At 38.3% G+C, this 22136-nt stretch overlaps 1 protein-coding gene across 1 annotated transcript in view; it reads left to right on the top strand.

Annotated features, from left to right (window-relative positions):
• The window catches only part of LOC144296591 (uncharacterized), a 429705-nt gene that overhangs the window by 275539 nt on the left and 132030 nt on the right, over positions 1–22136 (top strand). The gene's annotated exons all lie outside the window — the stretch shown is intronic.

Genomic DNA, 22136 nt, shown 5'->3' with positions numbered 1-22136 from the left:
AAATCAATGAAAACTGTTCACCACCTCGACATTTAATAGTGAAGCTTGCAAATTCCAAAGATAAAGAGAAGATCCTTAAAGCAGCAAGAGACAAGAAATCCCTGACCTTTATGGGGAGGAGTATTAGGGTAACAGCAGACCTCTCCACAGAGACCTGGCAGGCCAGAAAGGGCTGGCAGGATATATCCAGGGTCCTAAATGAGAAGAACATGCAACCAAGAATACTTTATCCAGCAAGGCTCTCATTCAAAATAGAAGGAGAGATAAAGAGCTTCCAAGACAGGCAGGAACTGAAAGAATATGTGACCTCCAAACCAGCTCTGCAAGAAATTTCAAGGGGGCCTCTTAAAATTCCCCTTTAAGAAGAAGTTCAGTGGAACAGTCCACAAAAACAAGGACTGAATAGATATCATGATGACACTAAACTCATATCTCTCAATAGTAACTCTGAATGTGAACAGGCTTAATGACCCCATCAAAAGGCGCAGGGTTTCAGACTGGATGAAAAAGCAGGACCCATCTATTTGCTGTCTACAAGAGACTCATTTTAGACAGAAGGACACCTACAGCCTGAAAATAAAAGGTTGGAGAACCATTTACCATTCGAATGGTCCTCAAAAGAAAGCAGGGGTAGCCATCCTTATATCAGATAAACTAAAACTTACCCCAAAGACTGTAGTGAGAGATGAAGAGGGACACTATATCATACTTAAAAGATCTATCCAACAAGAGGACTTAACAATCCTCAATATATATGCCCCGAATGTGGGAGCTGCCAAATATATAAATCAATTATTAACCAAAGTGAAGAAATACTTAGATAATAATACACTTATACTTGGTGACTTCACTCTAGCTCTTTCTATACTCGATAGGTCTTCTAAGCACAACATCTCCAAAGAAACGAGAGCTTTAAATGATACACTGGACCAGATGGATTTCACAGATATCTACAGAACTTTACATCCAAACTCAACTGAATACACATTCTTCTCAAGCGCACATGGAACTTTCTCCAGAATAGACCACATATTGGGTCACAAATCGGGTCTGAACCGATACCAAAAGCTTGGGATCGTCCCCTGCATATTCTCAGACCATAATGCCTTGAAATTAGAACTAAATCACAACAAGAAGTTTGGAAGGACCTCAAACACGTGGAGGTTAAGGACCATCCTGCTAAAAGATAAAAGGGTCAACCAGGAAATTAAGGAAGAATTAAAAAGATTCATGGAAACTAATGAGAATGAAGATACAACCGTTCAAAATCTTTGGGATGCAGCAAAAGCAGTCCTAAGGGGGAAATACATCGCAATACAAGCATCCATTCAAAAACTGGAAAGAACTCAAATACAAAAGCTAACCTTACACATAAAGGAGCTAGAGAAAAAACAGCAAATAGATCCTACACCCAAGAGAAGAAGGGAGTTAATAAAGATTCGAGCAGAACTCAATGAAATCGAGACCAGAAGAACTGTGGAACAGATCAACAAAACCAGGAGTTGGTTCTTTGAAAGAATTAACAAGATAGATAAACCATTAGCCAGCCTTATTAAAAAGAAGAGAGAGAAGACTCAAATTAATAAAATCATGAATGAGAAAGGAGAGATCACTACCAACACCATGGAAATACAAACGATTTTAAAACATATTTTGAACAGCTATACGCCAATAAATTAGGCAATCTAGAAGAAATGGACGCATTCCTGGAAAGCCACAAACTACAAAAACTGGAACAGGAAGAAATAGAAAACCTGAACAGGCCAATAACCAGGGAGGAAATTGAAGCAGTCATCAAAAACCTCCCAAGACACAAGAGTCCAGGGCCAGATGGCTTCCCAGGGGAATTTTATCAAACGTTTAAAGAAGAAACCATACCTATTCTCCTAAAGCTGTTTGGAAAGATAGAAAGAGATGGAGTACTTCCAAATTCGTTCTATGAGGCCAGCATCACCTTAATTCCAAAACCAGACAAAGACCCCACCAAAAAGGAGAATTACAGACCAATATCCCTGATGAACATGGATGCAAAAATTCTCAACAAGATACTGGCCAATAGGATCCAACAGTACATTAAGAAAATTATTCACCATGACCAAGTAGGATTTATCCCTGGGACACAAGGCTGGTTCAACACCCGTAAAACAATCAATGTGATTCATCATATCAGCAAGAGAAAAACCAAGAACCATATGATCCTCTCATTGGATGCAGAGAAAGCATTTGACAAAATACAGCATCCATTCCTGATCAAAACTCTTCAGAGTGTAGGGATAGAGGGAGCATTCCTCGACATCTTAAAAGCCATCTACGAAAAGTCCACAGCAAATATCATTCTCAATTGGGAAGCACTGGGAGCCTTTCCCCTAAGATCAGGAACAAGACAGGGATGTCCACTCTCACCACTGCTATTCAACATAGTACTGGAAGTCCTAGCCTCAGCAATCAGACAACAAAAAGACATTAAAGGCATTCAAATTGGCAAAGAAGAAGTCAAACTCTCCCTCTTCGCCGATGACATGATACTCTACATAGAAAACCCAAAAGTCTCCACCCCAAGATTGCTAGAACTCATACAGCAATTCGGTAGCGTGGCAGGATACAAAATCAATGCCCAGAAGTCAGTGGCATTTCTATACACTAACAATGAGACTGAAGAAAGAGAAATGAAGGAGTCAATCCCATTTACAATTGCACCCAAAAGCATAAGATACCTAGGAATAAACCTCACCAAAGATGTAAAGGATCTATACCCTCAAAACTATAGAACACTTCTGAAAGAAATTGAGGAAGACACAAAGAGATGGAAAAATATTCCATGCTCATGGATTGGCAGAATTAATATTGTGAAAATGTCAGTGTTACCCAGGGCAATATACACGTTTAATGCAATCCCTATCAAAATACCATGGACTTTCTTCAGAGAGTTAGAACAAATTATTTTAAGATTTGTGTGGAATCAGAAAAGACCCCGAATAGCCAGGGGAATTTTAAAAAAGAAAACCATATCTGGGGGCATCACAATGCCAGATTTCAGGTTGTACTACAAAGCTGTGGTCATCAAGACAGTGTGGTACTGGAACAAAAATAGACACATAGATCAGTGGAACAGAATAGAGAATCCAGAAGTGGACCCTCAACTTTATGGGCAACTAATATTCGATAAAGGAGGAAAGACTATCCATTGGAAGAAAGACAGTCTCTTCAATAAATGGTGCTGGAAAATTGGACATCCACATGCAGAAGAATTAAACTAGACCACTCTCTTTCACCATACACAAAGATAAACTCAAAATGGATGAAAGATCTAAATGTGAGACAAGATTCCATCAAAATCCTAGAGAAGAACACAGGCAACACCCTTTTTGAACTCGGCCATAGTAACTTCTTGCAAGATACATCCACGAAGGCAAAAGAAACAAAAGCAAAAATGAACTATTGGGACTTCATCAGGATAAGAAGCTTTTGCACAGCAAAGGATACAGTCAACAAAACTCAAAGACAACCTACAGAATGGGAGAAGATATTTGCAAATGACATATCAGATAAAGGGCTAGTTTCCAAGATCTATAAAGAACTTATTAAACTCAACACCAAAGAAACAAACAATCCAATCATGAAATGGGCAAAAGACATGAACAGAAATCTCACAGAGGAAGATATAGACATGGCCAACATGCATATGAGAAATGCTCTGCATCACTTGCCATCAGGGAAATACAAATCAAAACCACAATGAGATACCACCTCACACCAGTGAGAATGGGGAAAATTAACAAGGCAGGAAACAACAAATGTTGGAGAGGATGCGGAGAAAAGGGAACCCTCATACACTGTTGGTGGGAATGTGAACTGGTGCAGCCACTCTGGAAAACTGTGTGGAGGTTCCTCAAAGAGTTAAAAATAGAGCTGCCCTACGACCCAGCAATTGCACTGTTGGGGATTTACCCCAAAGATACAGATGCAATGAAACTCCGGGACACCTGCACCCCGATGTTTATAGCAGTAATGGCCACGATAGCCAAACTGTGGAAGGAGCTTCGGTGTCCATCAAAAGATGAATGGATAAAGAAGATGTGGTTTATGTATACAATGGAATATTACTCAGCTATTAGAAATGACAAATACCCACCTTTTGCTTCAACGTGGGTGGAACTGGAGGGTATTATGCTGAGTGAAGTAAGTCAGTCGGAGAAGGATAAACAGTATATGTTCTCATTCCTTTGGGGAATATAAATAATAGTGAAAGGGAATATAAGGGAAGGGAGAAGAAATGTGTGGGAAATATCAGAAAGGGAGACAGAATGTAAAGACTGCTAACTCAGGGAAACGAACTAGGGGTGGTAGAAGGGGAGGAGGGCGGGGGGTGGGAGTGAATGGTTGATGGGCACTGGGGGTTATTCTGTATGTTAGTAAATTGAACACCAATAAAAAGTAAATTAAAAAAAAACTTCAGAGGAATTTTTCATTTTTTAAAAGATTTTTACTTTTTAGAACGGAACATTGCATTAACCAAACCTAATATAGGATTTCTTTGTAGTTTGTAATATGGTTAAGATAGGAATAAGCATAGCCTTTTAACCTATCATTCCAAATGTGGGAAATTTTCTGAAAGCATCTGTGATATTAAATTTATGTAAATATGATACAAATAGCTTATTATTTATCCAAATTATAAACCTGATAAGTAGTCTCTACTGTTCAGTGGAGACAATTGAATAATATTTTTAATCTGAAAATAAGTTTTATTATGTGAAAATATATGTTTAAAGATTTATTTATTTATTTTTTATTTTTTTTAAAGATTGTCTTTCTTTCTTTTTCTTTCTTTCTTTCGATAGACATAGAGAGAGAGAGAGAGGCAGAGACACAGGCAGAGGGAGAAACAGGCTCCATGCCGGGAGCCTGACACGGGACTCGATCCTGGGGCTCCAGGATCGGACCCTGGCCAAAGGCAGGCACCAAACCGCTGAGCCACCCAGAGATCCCCTTATTTTTTTATTTTAGAGAGCGAGAGATCATGAGCTGGAGTGTCAGAGGGAGAGAGAGAGAGAATCCCAATAAGACACTATGCTGAGTGCAGAGCCAGATTTGTGGTTCAATCCCATGACCAAGGAAATCACAACCTGAGCTGAGACCAAGAGTTGGAAGCTCAAGCTACTAAGCCACCCAGGCACCCTGGAATATGAATATATTATTAAGAACTTAAAAGATATGTGATTTCCAGATCCTTTTCATGTTTTACTTTAAGAAACATATGATCACTGTATAGATGTCAGCACTGGATGACTGTGTTCTCCAAACACCTTTTCCCTAAATATTAGAGGCTGTTGATTGATCTTTATTTTTCTTTGAAATAAGGAGTAATAACCAGAACCTTGTATTCTGGGATACAAAAAAGTATTTATGGAAATTCTTCCTTTTCTACTTACAGAACTTTTCTTATAATCCAACTTTTGCTTTATTTGAGGGGTGATAGAAATGGGCTTAGTTCATGTATGTGTGTGTGTATGTGTGTGTGTAAGTGAACAAAAAAATATCTGTTAGGTGATATTCCTTTCTAGTTTTCTACTATTTTATTTCTCTTTTTAAAAATAGGAGCCTTAGGTATGCCTGGGTGCCTCAGTGGTTGAACGTCTGCCATCAGCTCAGGGCGTGATCCTGGAGTCCAGGGATCGTGTCCCACATTGGGTTCCCCACCGAGGAACCTGCTTCTCCCTCTGCCTGTGTCTCTGCCTCTCTCTCTGTGTCTCTCATGAATAAGTAAATAAAATCTTAAAAATAGGAGCCTTACTCATTAAAAGGAAGTTATTCTTTTATGTTTTTCACCCAAATACCTCTCCTCTCTGCATCAATAAACCAAGATCATATGCATTCATTAATTCATTTATTCGTTCAACAAATAGTGATTGAGAGCTGTGTGCCAGGTGATTAACTGCTTTCTTTGAAATTCAGTGATTTTATTAGAAGAAAAAGAAAAGCAGCCAAGTAGAAAGACATCACTTTCAATGCCTACTCTTCTCGGGAGGAGAAAAAACAAAGGGTTCTTTTATGTGAAAAATAGTCAAGAAATTGATTATGTGAAAAATTTCTTTATTTTATATTAGTAGTAGCAAGAAGTAGTTGAAATAAACTCTTTTAAGTTAATGGCACTCCAGATTATAAAAATAGTAAGATATATAATACATCAATAGACTTCAGTCAATATTGCAAAGTATCATGTGTGGTATAGTTTATTAATATTAAATTTATCAAGGACATGTGTTTATTTTCTTTACCCAGTTAAGCATTAGTATATTTTTTAAAATATTCAATAAATTTGATATGAAATATTGTGTAAGTACAGTACACATGTTACTTTGGTACATTCATATATTGTTATATGATTGCCAAATGATATTTATCACGTGGCATAATCATAGTATAATATTATTGTCTATATTCATTATACTATGTATCAGTTCTCTATGGCTTATTGACCTCTAGTTATAAGTTTGTAGCTTTTAAACACCATCACTCTTACCTCCCCTACTCCTTCCTCTGGTAACCACCATTTTACTCTCAATCTTTTTTTTAATAATAAATTTATTTTTTATTGGTGTTCAATTTGCCAACATACAGAATAACACCCAGTGCTCATCCCGTCAAGTGCCCCCCTCAGTGCCCACCAACCAGTCACCCCCAACCCCCCGCCCTCCTCCCCTTCCACCACCCTTAGGTCGTTTCCCAGAGTTAGGAGTCTTCCATGTTCTGTCTCCCTTTCTGATATTTCCTACCCATTTCTTCTCCCTTCCCCTCTATTCCCTTTCACTATTATTTATATTCCCCAAATGAATGAGACCATATAATGTTTGTCCTTCTCCGATTGACTTATTTCACTCAGCATAATATCCTCCAGTTCCATCCACGTCAAAGCAAATGGTGGGTATTTGTCATTTCTAATGGCTGAGGAATATTCCATTTTATACATAAACCACATCTTCTTTATCCATTCATCTTTTGATGGACACTGAGGCTCCTTCCACAGTTTGTTTATTGTTGCTGCTAGAAATAGCCATTGCTGCTAGAAACATCGGGGTGCAGGTGTCCCGGAGTTTCATTGCATCTGTATCTTTGGGGTAAATCCCCAACAGTGCAATTGCTGGGTCGTAGGGCAGCTCTATTTTTAACTCTTTGAGGAACCTCCACACAGTTTTCCAGAGTGGCTGCACCAGTTCACATTCCCACCAACAGTGCAAGAGGTTTCTCTTTTCTCCGCATCCTCTCCAACATTTGTTGTTTCCTGCCTTGTTAATTTTCCCCATTTTCACTGGTGTGAGGTGGTATCTCAATGTGGTTTTGATTTGTATTTCCCTGATGGCAAGTGATGCAGAGCATTTTCTCATGTGCTTGTTGGCCATGTCTATGTATGCCTATGTCTTCCTCTGTGAGATTTCTGTTCATGTCTTTTGCCCATTTCATGATTGGATTGTTTGTTTCTTTGGTGTTGAGTTTAATAAGTTCTTTATAGATCTTGGAAACTAGCTCTTTATCTGATACGTCATTTGCAAATATCTTCTCCCATTCTGTAGGTTGTCTTTTGGTTTTGTTGACTGTATCCTTTGCTGTGCAAAAGCTTCTTATCTTGATGAGGTCCCAATAGTTCATTTTTACTTTTGTTTCTTTTGCCTTCGTGGATGTATCTTGCAAGAAGTTACTGTGGCCGAGTTCAAAAGGTGTTGCCTGTGTTCTCCTCTAGGATTTTGATGGAATCTTGTCTCACATTTAGATCTTTCATCCATTTTGAGTTTATCTTTGTGTACGGTGAAAGAGAGTGGTCTAGTTTCATTCTTCTGCATGTGGATGTCCAATTTTCCCAGCACCTTTTACTGAAGAGACTGTCTTTTTTCCAGTGGATAGTTTTTCCTCCTTTGTCGAATATTAGTTGACCATAGAGTTCAGGGTCCACTTCTGGATTCTCTATTCTGTTCCACTGATCTATGTGTCTGTTTTTGTGCCAGTACCACACTGTCTTGATGACCACAGCTTTGTAGTACAACCTGAAATCTGGCATTGTGATGCCCCCAGCTATGGTTTTCTTTTTTAAAATTCCCCTGGCTATTTGGGGTCTTTTCTGATTCCATACAAATCTTAAGATGATTTCTTCCAACTCTCTGAAGAAAGTCCATGGTATTTTGATAGGGATTGCATTAAACGTGTAAATTGCCCTGGGTAACATTGACATTTTCACAATATTAATTCTGCCAATCCATGAGCATGGAATATTTTTCCATCTCTTTGTGTCTTCCTCAATTTCTTTCAGAAATGTTCTATAGTTTTTAGGGTATAGATCCTTTACCTCTTTGGCTAGGTTTATTCCTAGGTATCTTATGCTTTTGGGTGCAATTATAAATGGGATTGACTCCTTAATTTCTCTTTCTTCAGTCTCATTGTTAGTGTATAGAAATGCCACTGACTTCTGGGCATTGATTTACTCTCAATCTTTTACAGGTTTGACTTTTTTATTTTTTATTTTTTTTATTTTTATTTTTTTTAATTTATTTTTTATTGGTGTTCAATTTACTAACATACAGAATAACACCCAGTGCCCGTCACCCATTCACTCCCACCCCCCGCCCTCCTCCCCTTCTACCACCCCTAGTTCGTTTCCCAGAGTTAGCAGTCTTTACGTTCTGTCTCCCTTTCTGATATTTCCCACACATTTCTTCTCCCTTCCCTTATTTTCCCTTTCACTATTATTTATATTCCCCAAATGAATGAGAACATATAATGTTTGTCCTTCTCCGACTGACTTACTTCACTCAGCATAATACCCTCCAGTTCCATCCACGTTGAAGCAAATGGTGGGTATTTGTCATTTCTAATAGCTGAGTAATATTCCATTGTATACATAAACCACATCTTCTTTATCCATTCATCTTTCGTTGGACACCGAGGCTCCTTCCACAGTTTGGCTATCGAAGCCATTGCTGCTAGAAACATCGGGGTGCAGGTGTCCCGGCGTTTCATTGCATTTGTATCTTTGGGGTAAATCCCCAACAGTGCAATTGCTGGGTCGTAAGGCAGGTATATTTTTAACTCTTTGAGGAACCTCCACACAGTTTTCCAGAGTGGCTGCACCAGTTCACATTCCCACCAACACTGTAAGAGGGTTCCCTTTTCTCCGCATCCTCTCCAACATTTGTTGTTTCCTGCCTTGTTAATTTTCCCCATTCTCACTGGTGTGAGGTGGTATCTCATTGTAGTTTTGATTTGTATTTCCCTGATGGCAAGTGATGCAGAGCATTTTCTCATATGCATGTTGGCCATGTCTATGTCTTCCTCTGTGAGGTTTCTGTTCATGTCTTTTGCCCATTTCATGATTGGATTGTTTGTTTCTTTGGTGTTGAGTTTAATAAGTTCTTTATAGATCTTGGAAACTAGCCCTTTATCTGATATGTCATTTGCAAATATCTTCTCCCATTCTGTAGGTTGTCTTTGAGTTTTGTTGACTGTATCCTTTGCTGTGCAAAAGCTTCTTATCTTGATGAAGTCCCAATAGTTCATTTTTGCTTTTGTTTCTTTTGCCTTCGTGGATGTATCTTGCAAGAAGTTACTATGGCCGAGTTCAAAAAGGGTGTTGCCTGTGTTCTTCTCTAGGATTTTGATGGAATCTTGTCTCACATTTAGATCTTTCATCCATTTTGAGTTTATCTTTGTGTATGGTGAAAGAGAGTGGTCTAGTTTCATTCTTCTGCATGTGGATGTCCAATTTTCCCATCACCATTTATTGAAGAGACTGTCTTTCTTCCAATGGATAGTCTTTCCTCCTTTATCGAATATTAGTTGCCCATAAAGTTCAGGGTCCACTTCTGGATTCTCTATTCTGTTCCACTGATCTATGTGTCTGTTTTTGTGCCAGTACCACACTGTCTTGATGACCACAGCTTTGTAGTACAACCTGAAATCTGGCATTGTGATGCCCCCAGATATGGTTTTCTTTTTTAAAATTCCCCTGGCTATTCGGGGTCTTTTCTGATTCCACACAAATCTTAAAATAATTTGTTCTAACTCTCTGAAGAAAGTCCATGGTATTTTGATAGGGATTGCATTAAACGTGTATATTGCCCTGGGTAACATTGACATTTTCACAATATTAATTCTGCCAATCCATGAGCATGGAATATTTTTCCATCTCTTTGTGTCTTCCTCAATTTCTTTCAGAAGTGTTCTATAGTTTTGAGGGTATAGATCCTTTACATCTTTGGTGAGGTTTATTCCTAGGTATCTTATGCTTTTGGGTGCAATTGTAAATGGGATTGACTCCTTCATTTCTCTTTCTTCAGTCTCATTGTTAGTGTATAGAAATGCCACTGACTTCTGGGCATTGATTTTGTATCCTGCCACGCTACCGAATTGCTGTATGAGTTCTAGCAATCTTGGGGTGGAGACTTTTGGGTTTTCTATGTAGAGTATCATGTCATCGGCGAAGAGGGAGAGTTTGACTTCTTCTTTGCCAATTTGAATGTCTTTAATGTCTTTGTGTTGTCTGATTGCTGAGGCTAGGACTTCCAGTACTATGTTGAATAGCAGTGGTGAGAGTGGACATCCCTGTCTTGTTCCTGATCTTAGGGGAAAGGCTCCCAGTGCTTCCCCATTGAGAATGATATTTGCTGTGGGCTTTTCATAGATGGCTTTTAAGATGTCGAGGAATGTTCCCTCTATCCCTACACTCTGAAGAGTTTTGATCAGGAATGGATGCTGTATTTTGTCAAATGCTTTCTCTGCATCCAATGAGAGGATCATATGGTTCTTGGTTTTTCTCTTGCTGATATGATGAATCACATTGATTGTTTTACGGGTGTTGAACCAGCCTTGTGTCCCAGGGATAAATCCTACTTGGTCATGGTGAATAATTTTCTTAATGTACTGTTGGATCCTATTGGCCAGTATCTTGTTGAGAATTTTTGCATCCATGTTCATCAGGGATATTGGTCTGTAATTCTCCTTTTTGGCGGGGTCTTTGTCTGGCTTTGGAATTAAGGTGATGCTGGCCTCATAGAACGAATTTGGAAGTACTCCATCTCTTTCTATCTTTCCAAACAGCTTTAGGAGAAGAGGTATGATTTCTTCTTTAAACGTTTGATAAAATTCTCCTGGGAAGCCATCTGGCCCTGGACTCTTGTGTCTTGGGAGCTTTTTGATGACTGCTTCAATTTCCTCCCTGGTTATTGGCCTGTTCAGGTTTTCTATTTCTTCCTGTTCCAGTTTTTGTAGTTTGTGGCTTTCCAGGAATGCGTCCATTTCTTCTAGATTGCCTAATTTATTGGCGTATAGCTGTTCATAATATGTTTTTAAAATCGTTTGTATTTCCTTGGTGTTGGTAGTGATCTCTCCTTTCTCATTCATGATTTTATTAATTTGAGTCTTCTCTCTCTTCTTTTTAATAAGGCTGGCTAATGGTTTATCTATCTTATTAATTCTTTCAAAGAACCAACTCCTGGTTCTGTTGATCTGTTCCACAGTTCTTCTGGTCTCGATTTCGTTGAGTTCTGCTCGAATCTTTATTAGCTCCCTTCTTCTCTTGGGTGTAGGATCTATTTGCTGTTTTTTCTCTAGCTCCTTTATGTGTAAGGTTAGCTTTTGTATTTGAGTTCTTTCCAGTTTTTGAATGGATGCTTGTATTGCGATGTATTTCCCCCTTAGGACTGCTTTTGCTGCATCCAAAAGATTTTGAACGGTTGTATCTTCATTCTCATTAGTTTCCATGAATCTTTTTAATTCTTCCTTAATTTCCTGGTTGACCCTTTTATCTTTTAGCAGGATGGTCCTTAACCTCCACGTGTTTGAGGTCCTTCCAAACTTCTTGTTGTGATTTAGTTCTAATTTCAAGGCATTATGGTCTGAGAATATGCAGGGGACGATCCCAATCTTTTGGTATCGGTTCAGACCCGATTTGTGACCCAATATGTGGTCTATTCTGGAGAAAGTTCCATGTGCGCTTGAGAAGAATGTGTATTCAGTTGAGTTTGGATGTAAAGTTCTGTAGATATCTGTGAAATCCATCTGGTCCAGTGTATCATTTAAAGCTCTCGTTTCTTTGGAGATGTTGTGCTTAGAAGACCTATCGAGTATAGAAAGAGCTAGATTGAAGTCACCAAGTATAAGTGTATTATTATCTAAGTATTTCTTCACTTTGGTTAATAATTGATTTATATATTTGGCAGCTCCCACATTCGGAGCATATATATTGAGGATTGTTAAGTCCTCTTGTTGAATAGATCCTTTAAGTATGATATAGTGTCCCTCTTCATCTCTCACTACAGTCTTTGGGGTAAGTTTTAGTTTATCTGATATAAGGATGGCTACCCCTGCTTTCTTTTGAGGACCATTCGAATGGTAAATGGTTCTCCAACCTTTTATTTTCAGGCTGTAGGTGTCCTTCTGTCTAAAATGAGTCTCTTGTAGACAGCAAATAGATGGGTCCTGCTTTTTTATCCAGTCTGAAACCCTGCGCCTTTTGATGGGGTCATTAAGCCCGTTCACATTCAGAGTTACTATTGAGAGATATGAGTTTAGTGTCATCATGATATCTATTCAGTCTTTGTTTTTGTGGACTGTTCCACTGAACTTCTTCTTAAAGGGGAATTTTAAGAGGCCCCCTTAAAATTTCTTACAGAGCTGGTTTGGAGGTCACATATTCTTTTAGTTGCTGCCTGTCTTGGAAGCTCTTTATCTCTCCTTCCATTTTGAATGAGAGCCTTGCTGGATAAAGTATTCTTGGTTGCATGTTCTTCTCATTTAGGACCCTGAATATATCCTGCCAGCCCTTTCTGGCCTGCCAGGTCTCTGTGGAGAGGTCTGCTGTTACCCTAATACTCCTCCCCATAAAAGTCAGGGATTTCTTGTCTCTTGCTGCTTTAAGGATCTTCTCTTTATCTTTGGAATTTGCAAGCTTCACTATTAAATGTCGAGGTGTTGAACGGTTTTTATTGATTTTAGGGGGGGATCTCTCTATTTCCTGGATCTGAATGCCTGTTTCCCTTCCCAGATTAGGAAAGTTTTCAGCTAGAATTTGTTCAAATACATATTCTGGACCTCTGTCCCTTTCGGCGCCCTCGGGAACCCCAATTAAACGTAGGTTTTTCTTCCTCAGGCTGTCGTTTATTTCCCTTAATCTATCTTCATGGTCTTTTAATTGTTTGTCTCTTTTTTCCTCAGTTTCCCTCTTTGCTATCAACTTGTCTTCTAGGTCACTCACTCGTTCTTCCACCTCGTTAACCCTCGTCGTTAGGACTTCTAGTTTGGATTGCATCTCATTCAATTGATTTTTAATTTCTGCCTGATTAGCTCTAAATTCTGCAGTCATGAAGTCTCTTGAGTCCTTTATGCTTTTTTCTAGAGCCACCAGTAGCTGTATAATAGTGCTTCTGAATTGGCTTTCTGACATCGAATTGTAATCCAGATTTTGTAACTCTGTGGGAGAGAGGACTGTTTCTGATTCTTTCTTTTGAGGTGAGGTTTTCCTTCTAGTCATTTTGCTCAGTGCAGAGTGGCCAAAAGCAAGTTGTATTGGGAAAAAGAGAAAAAGAGAGGAGAGAAAGAAGGAAAGAAAAGAGAAAGAGAAAAAAAAGGGAAGAAAAAGAAAAAAAAAGATAAAAAAAAGAAGAAAAAGAGAAAGAAAAAGAAAGGAGAAAAAAAGGGGGTGGGGGAAGGAAACAAATCAAAAAGCAAAACAAAACAAAAACAAAAACAAACAAACAAAAAAAGAACCACCGGGGAGTATCTTCTGATTCTGTGTACTTTAAGTCCCTTGGCTTCTCCTGGAAGTTGTCCGTCTAGCTGGTGTTCTGGGGGAGGGGCCTGTTGTGCTGATTTTCAGGTGTTAGCAGTTGGGGGAGCTGCTGTGCCCCTGCCTGGTGCAGGGCTCAGTGGGGGTTGTTTACCCCGTGAGGCCGCAGGAGGAACAGCCCCAGTGGCGGGGCAGCTCTGGAAACCTGGATTCAGCTCCGGCAGGAACTCTGTCTGCAGGGCCTGGAGGCTCCGGGGCGGGCCGCTGATCTGCTCAGCTCGGGGCAGGAGCGTCCTGGCTGTCCTGGGCCCTCCCGGCCTCTGCCTGTCCCGGGGGGAGGCGGGATCCTGGGCTGTGTCCCGGCGCCCTGTGCTCCGGGGCCTGCGCTGTTGGATTCGCGCTCCCGGGCCGCGCAACCCCCTCCACGGAGCTGCCGCCCGAGCCCCTCCGAGCTGCTCCTGGAACCGCGCAGCCCCCTCCGCACGGAGCCTCTTCCTCTGCCCGAGCCCCTCCGAGCTGCTCCCGGGGCCGCGCAGCCCCCTCCGCGGAGCCGCCCCCGAGCCCCTCCGAGCTGCTCCTGGTCCCGCCGGGTTCCCCGTGCGCGCTGCAGCCCTTAGGGAGCTCGGCGCACTCTCCTGGGCGCGCAGTTGCTCTGTTATGTCCCAGGGAACCCGAGGGCATCCCCGCCCTCCTGGGTCCTGCTCCACCTCCCCGCGAGCCCCTTTCCGCCCGGGAAGGTCGGTGCAGCTCCTGCGTCTCCGGGACGGGGCTCTCCTGTCCTGGGGACACTCAGCCCGGCTCCTCGCGGGCCCCTCCCCCTTGGAGGCCTTTTGTGTCTTTATTTCTTTTTCCCCGTCTTCCTACCTTGATAGATGCGCGAACTCTTCTCACTGTAGCATTCCAGCTGGTCTCTCTTTAAATCTCAGGCCGAATTCATAGATTTTCAGGATAATTTGAAGGTTTTCTAGGTAGTTTGGTGGAGACAGGTGATTTGGGGACCCTACTCTTCCGCCATCTTGCTCCTCCTCCAGGTTTGACTTTTTTAGATTTCACATATAATTGGTACCATACAGTACTGTCTTTCTCTGTCTGACTTAATATTTTTTAAAAAGCTTTATTCCTCAGGATGTATTAAGATGGCATAAATTCCCATTCTCTACGGAAATGCTATATTGATTTCAGTTCATAAGTTATGTGATATTTCAATATTGTTTTAAAAAATAGTGAAGTCAGCAAGTCAATATCCTCAATATTATTTTAAAAAATAGCGAAGACAGCAAGTTATGTGAAAAATTTGCAATCCACGGCACACAACTTCTTTGGATAGTTTTGAATTTCACAACATGAGGGCATAGTTCCAGAGGGAGCTAGAAAAGATATGAGCCAACAGATGATGGAACATTGTATTATGCCTCTGTGTAAATTTCAAATCCTAATGATAAAAAAGGAAAAATAGAATATATTTCTGTATGGTCTCAATGTGAGGTGTTAGTGACACTTATTTTATTTTACTTTAAATAACAAATTCCTTTTGCATTCCATTTAATGTCTTACCAGTGCTTTTCTCAGAAATGTGAATTATTGTTGGGTGGGTCCCTAATGTGAGACAGGGGTTTCCAGGTCTCAGCCTACCTTCAGGGAAGTCAGTAACCATGTATTGTGCATAAAGCTGTTTCCTTTAGGCATACCGTTGGCTGACTGACTGTGGAAGAGTGATGGGTAGGGAGTAGACAGAGGTCTGTTTGCCTTGTATTAGTACAGTGGGCTGAGAATATATGTCCTGGCACTGCTTTTTTCCCTTAATGTACTGCCAAGGCATTTCTGCCTGAATCCACTCAGACCAAAGATACTATGTTAAAAGGAAATTTGTTTTCCAAGCCAGATTAATCATTGACCTTTTCACTGAATCTCAGCTCTCTGTGACTGCGGTCAAGAAGCTGTCGTGACAGGCTTATATGGACAGGTTGCCTTCCACTTTCCTTCCCACCTTTATCTTCACCTTTGGTCATCTGGTCCTATGAAATCTGTTTACCCCTCTGAGAATCAAACAGAATTATATGTGACATTCAGGTAAAATTTAAATATTAGCTTTATTATTGCTAAAGCTAGATTGGAAAATGAAACTTAAATCTGTGATCAAAATGAGGCTTCCTACTACTTTACCTAAGGTCTTGATCTCAGAGCTCATCTGGGAAACCACCACATAGCATAGGAAATCATAGCCTGCTCATACCCCTGAAAAGAGACATGTGAACAAGGATATATAAAAAGATAGGAGCCTGCTGACCTGTCTCAAAAAGGAAGGAAATCCTGCCATTTGCAACAGCACGGATGGACCTTAAGGGCTTTATAGTAAGCAAGATAAGTCAGATGGGAAAGACAAATACTGATCCAGTTATATGTGGAATCTAAAAATAGAGAGTAGTATGATGATTATCAGCGGCTGGCAGGTGGGAGAACTGGGGAGATATTGTTAAAGGGTTTTGAACTTGCAACCAGAAGATAAGTTCTGGAGATTTAAGCGCAGCATAGCGGTTATAGTCAATGATATGGTATTATATACTTCATGGTTGTGAAAAGGCTACATCTTAAATGTTCTCATCCAAAACAGAACTGATAATTATGTGATGTGTTACAGATATTAGCCAAAGCTACTAAGATGGTAATCATATTGTACTATATGTGTATCAGATCGACACATAGTACAACTTTAACTTATACAATATTATAGGTCTTTATATCTCAGTAAAAAAAAAATTTAAAAAGACAAACTCAGAGCTCTGACATGGTTTGCTTACAGTATGGAGGACTATGGTGGGAAGAGGGCAATGAACTCTTCTATTTGTAAGCCTATCCCCCAAGGTCACTTCTTTTCTTCAATGGCATCTTGGAAGCCACTTTCCAGTGTGTGTGTGTATGTGTGTGTGTGTGTGTGTGTGTGTAGTATTTTACTTTTATGGGTTATTGATGGAAATGTGGTTAAAAGGGGAAAAAGTGTACAACTATGTTATTCTCCTTAATCATCAACTTAGCTCAGGGTTTCAAGATATCTGCATTGAATTTATGACTATTCTGAATGCATTTAATATCACCCACCAGAATAATGTTCTTTTATAAACTTGATCATATCACCTCCCAGTTAATATTTCCTAACTGGTTTTCCATAGCTGCTTGGATAGAATCCCAAATCCTTGCTATCTGGCCATGGCATTCTTGGCTCCTTATTATCAGGTCCCTGATAAACTATTCAGTCTCATTTTTCATCACACTCTCTTGGTCAACTTTTGCTTCAAGTTTATCAAATCTTTGAGGTTTCTCAAACATCCATATTTCCCCCTACTTCTTCACCTTCACTTTTTGCTGCTTTTTTTCCCATAAATATCTTCCCTTCCTTTTTGTACCTGCATAGATCACCTAGCCATAATTAACTTTTACTGGACATCTTCACTAAATTATTGAGACACATCCACTTTCAGGCTGAGTTAGGTACACTCCAGAGTTCCTTATTGTATTTTGTGCTAATTCATTGAGAATAGGGAACAGGTCTTTCAGATCTGCATATTCATACAGAATATGAATATGAATTCATTCATTCATCCTTTCCACCCATGCAACTTTTTTCCTCTGATTTATTCACCAAAGATTAATTTTACCTGCTCTAGAATTTCATATATATGTGCCATTTTATATTCAACTTCTTAAACACAGCACAATATCTGTTTTATTCATTTTTTATAATCAGTAATTCTGATTATAAACAGTTCTGTTTTGTTGCTGAAATGTATTCCATTCTGTGAATATACTATATACTATAAATTATGAATATACTATATACTATAAATTATAGTATATAGAATATACTATAAATTATGTATTCTATTAATGGACATTTGAGTTTTTTCGTCTTAGAGCTACAGTGAAGCTACTATGAATATTTGTGTACATGTCTTTATGTGGACAGATGTTTTCATTTCTCTTGAATAAATGGAAGTGGAAGTGCTAAGATATTTAATTTTAGGGAGAGATATTTAACTTTACAGGAAACTGAGAAACACTTCTTTAGAGAATTGTATCATTTACATTCTTATCAGAACATAGGGGAGTTTCAATTAATCTGCATCCTGTGCATCACTTGATATTTTCAGTTTATTTAATTTTAGCTATTGTAATGGGAATAAAATAGTATTTTATTGTGACTTTAATTTGAATATCCCATTGTGTAATGATGTTGAAAAGTTTTTGATGTGCTAGTTGGCTTTTTACATCTTTCTTTGTAAAGTCTTTGTTCATATTTGCTCATTTAAAAAATTCAGTTGTTTGTCTTTTTATTATTGGGTGGTAGGACTTTTTTAAAAGATTTTTATTTATTTATTCATGAGAGACACAGAAAGAGGCAGAGACACAGGCAGAGGAAGGAGAAGCAGGCTCCATGCAGGGAGCTTGATGTAGGACTCAATCCTAGGACTCCAGGATCACACCCTGAGCCAAAGGCAGATGCTCAATCACTGAGCCACCCAGGCGTCCTGAGTGGTCTTAATGTATTTTGGACACATGTTCTTTGTAAGATATATGTCTTGTGAATGTTTTCTCCTGTTGTTTGATTGACTATTCATTTCTGAACAATGTCTTTTGAGAACAGGTATTTCAACACTGAAGAGGGCCAATATGTTAGTATCTTCCTTTATTGTTACTATTTTCTGTGTCTAGTTCTAAATATTTCTATACTCTCAAGTCGTAAAGTTGTTCTATATTTTCTTATAAAACCTTATGAACAGTGGGATTTTCACTTCTATCTATGATTTTTCTCAAATTGACAGTTATATGTTGTGTAAGTAGGAGTTTTCTGTCTCATTGATCAAAGAGATTTTCCTTTCTCCATTTAATTGCTTCAGTGCCTTTGTCAAAAATCAATTGATAATCATGGGTCTTTTTCTGGACTTTATTCTCAATTTGTCTATCCTTAGAAATCCTAAAGTGATTTCAGTACTGTGGTTTTGTAGTAAGTCTTAAAGTCAGGAGGTACAAGTCCTCCAAATTTGTTCTTTTACAACATTGTTTTGCCTATGCATTTTTATATAAATTTTAGGAGCAGCTTCTTTGTATTTAAAAAATCCTGCTTGGGTATTGAATCTATAAATCAATTTGAGAAGTGACATTCTAACAATATCATACATTTCTATCAATGAACAAGGTATACCTATCTTTTTTTTTAGGTCTTTAGTTTCAGAAATGCTTTGTGGGTTTTTTTTTTTTTTTGAGGTCTTATGTGTATTTTGTTAAATTTATTCCCATATGTATTAAGTTCTTGATCATATGGTAAATAAACTTTTTAAAAAAATGTTGTTTCCCATATGTTTGTTGTTGGTATATAGGAATAGAATTATATTTTGTATGTAACCTTGTATCTTGCAGTCTTTTTAATTCACATATTAGTTTTGGTTGTTTTTTAAACTTGTATTTGTATTATCATATTATCTTCAAATTGAGGCAATTTTACCTCTTTCTTCCCAATATTTATGCCTTTAAATTTGTTGGTATAATGTCGTTCATAATATTCACTTATTATACTTGTAATATCTATGGAGCTGTGGGGACGATCTCTTTTTCATTCCTGATATTGGTAATGTGTATTTCTCTATTTTTTCTTTATTAGCCCTTCAAAGGACTTACAATCTTTCTAGAGTCAACATTGTCTTTGATAATTTTTTCTATAATTTGTCAATTTTCTGTTTCATTGATTCCTTTATTCCTTCTGCTTAATTTGGGTTTAATTATTGTTTTCTAACTTTTGTTGGGAGATACCTAGATAATTGATTTTAATTTCCCCCTTTATCTATAAGCATTTAAATATATCATTTTTTTTCTAAACACTCCTCTAGTAATAGTTCACAAATTTACACACACACATACACACATACACACGATTCTTTTGCCATTCAGTTCAAAATATTTATCTTCCATGCAGTTTTTTTTAATCTATGGGCTGCTTAGAAATTAGTAGTTTAAATTCTAAATGTTTGGGAAATTTTCCAGATATATTTTTATTAGTTAAATTCTGTTGTGATCAGAGAACATGCTCTGTAAAATATCAGTCTTTTAAAATTTATTAAGAATATATTATAGCCCAACACATTCTTATATTGGTGAGTATTCTATGTACACTTTTTAATAATGCATATTTTGTTCTTGTTGGATATATAAACATTTCATTGCTTAAAATTGGTAGATATAGGTATCTTATTTTTACCTTTTTAAAAATCTCATTGTTTACTAAATTACCAAGATTATTTATATTTTATTTATTTACTTTTTAAGATTTATTTATTTATTTTAAAGAAAGAATATTTTTGAATGAGGGGAAGGGGTAGAGGTAAAGGGAGAAAATCTTAAGCAGACTCTCCACTAAATGGGAAGTCCTAGGTGGAGCTAGATGCCATGACCTGAGCCAGTATCAAGAGTCCCATGCTTAACCAGACTGAACCACCTAGGCTCCCTGACTGAGAGTATTTTTAAAAGCTTCAACTATTATTGTGAATTTCTCTATGCTCTGGCTTATAGCTTTCTTTTTGGTTTTGTATGGCAGTTTAAATAAGTACCTTGTGAAAATGTATGGCAACTTTTAACATCTTTCATAAAATAAAGATAATAGACAGCAATTAGAAATATTAAACAGTGTAAAATACTCCATAGATATGCCAGTTAAAGTCATTATACTTATTCATACATTAAACCTTTTAGAATCTACTTAGTGCCGAGTCACATGGTAGATAGATTTAACGGAGTCTTGCCCTTGAGAGTCTCCCTCCTCATAGAGGTAAGTAAATAATATAAACTCTTAAAATATAATATTATATATTTGACAACAGAAAACATCATTACAAAAGACAATTATTATGTCATTAAATAAGCTCTACTTAAATTAATTCATATTTATTCCAGTACTTTGAATTATATTTAGACATTACATGTCTGGCATAATGAGAAATATCTTAGTTTTATAAAAATACTGTTGAACTGGGTGCTAGAGGTGAGTTTGAATCCAGATCCTATCACTAACTGATTGCTTAACCTTGGATAGTGGCCCAGCTGGGTCTCAGTCTCCTCAATTATTAAAAGAAATAAATAATTAACATACATATGAAGTAGTTTTTAAGACTACAAGAAAAATATTTAAAATATATCAGCAAAGTGTTGCCTAGTGTAAGATATTATTAATAATCCTAAAGCAGATTGGGAATCTGCTCAGCTGCAAGCAGGTACAACCCACGGCAATCCTCAAACAATACTCAGGGCTAGAAATCACTGTAATGTGTCTCAGGTTCTCTGTCCTTGGTAGTGGAGTGAATGATTCTGAAGTGTTTCCACATGGTTTCTGCAAAAGCAGAATAATCCCCCCTTCAAATGTCCACATCCTACTCCTCAGACTCTGTATGTTACCTTACGTGACAAAAGAGACTTTGCTGATGTGATTAAATTAAGCCTCTTCAGATGGGGAGTTATCCTGAATTATCTAGGTGGTCCCAATATAATAACAGGAGTTCTTATAAGGAAAAGAGGGAAGCAGGAGAGTCAGAAAAAGAGATGTAATGATGAAGTAGAGTGATGCCATTGAAAGGGCCACAAGCCAAGGAATGTGGGCAGCCTCATGTTTTACATTATTTTTATAGTGGACTATTCAGTCTATATTTCAGATTCTGAAAGTTGATTCTTATGACAATAGACCATGATAATGAGTGAGACTGCCTGAGCTGAGAAAGAACTTTCATTGTTTTCAGTCAGACTCAAAGGTAAATGTTGACTGAAGGCCTTCTAGTCTTCTATATTATTCCAGTTCTGGAATTTTATTATTTTTTAAAGATTTTATTCATTTATTCATGAGAGACACAGAGAGAGAGAGAGAGGCAGAGTCATAGGCAGAGGGAGAAGCAGGCTCCAGGCAGGGAGTCTGATGTGGGACTTGATCCCAAGTCTCTAGGATCATGCCCTGGGCTGAAGGCAGGCACTAAACTGCTGAGCCACCCAGCCATCCCAGTTCTAGAATTTTTTAAAAAAAGCCCCTCTCTCACATCTCTGCCCAAAGGAAACTTACATACTTGTGTTGGAACACAGCAGTATCAAAATAAGTAAGTAAAATGTTTAGTAGATGGCAATAATGGCTAAAGAGAAGAAAAAAACAGGAAAAAGAAGATAGAGATTAGGTATATGGTAGTTTTAGATAGTGGCCCAATAGAAGGACTAGATTTGAAGGAGGTGAGAGAACAAATGGAGAAGATATCTTGGAGAATGTTTAAGACCCAGGTGGGTGAAATATACTTCTCAGTTTGCTTGGAAGATTCCTGATTCATGCCTGTTGTCCTAGTCCACT

This window comes from Canis aureus, chromosome 24 (genome assembly GCF_053574225.1).
Source record: "Canis aureus isolate CA01 chromosome 24, VMU_Caureus_v.1.0, whole genome shotgun sequence".
Lineage (NCBI taxonomy): Eukaryota > Metazoa > Chordata > Mammalia > Carnivora > Canidae > Canis > Canis aureus.
This window is presented reverse-complemented; position numbering and strand designations above follow the sequence as displayed.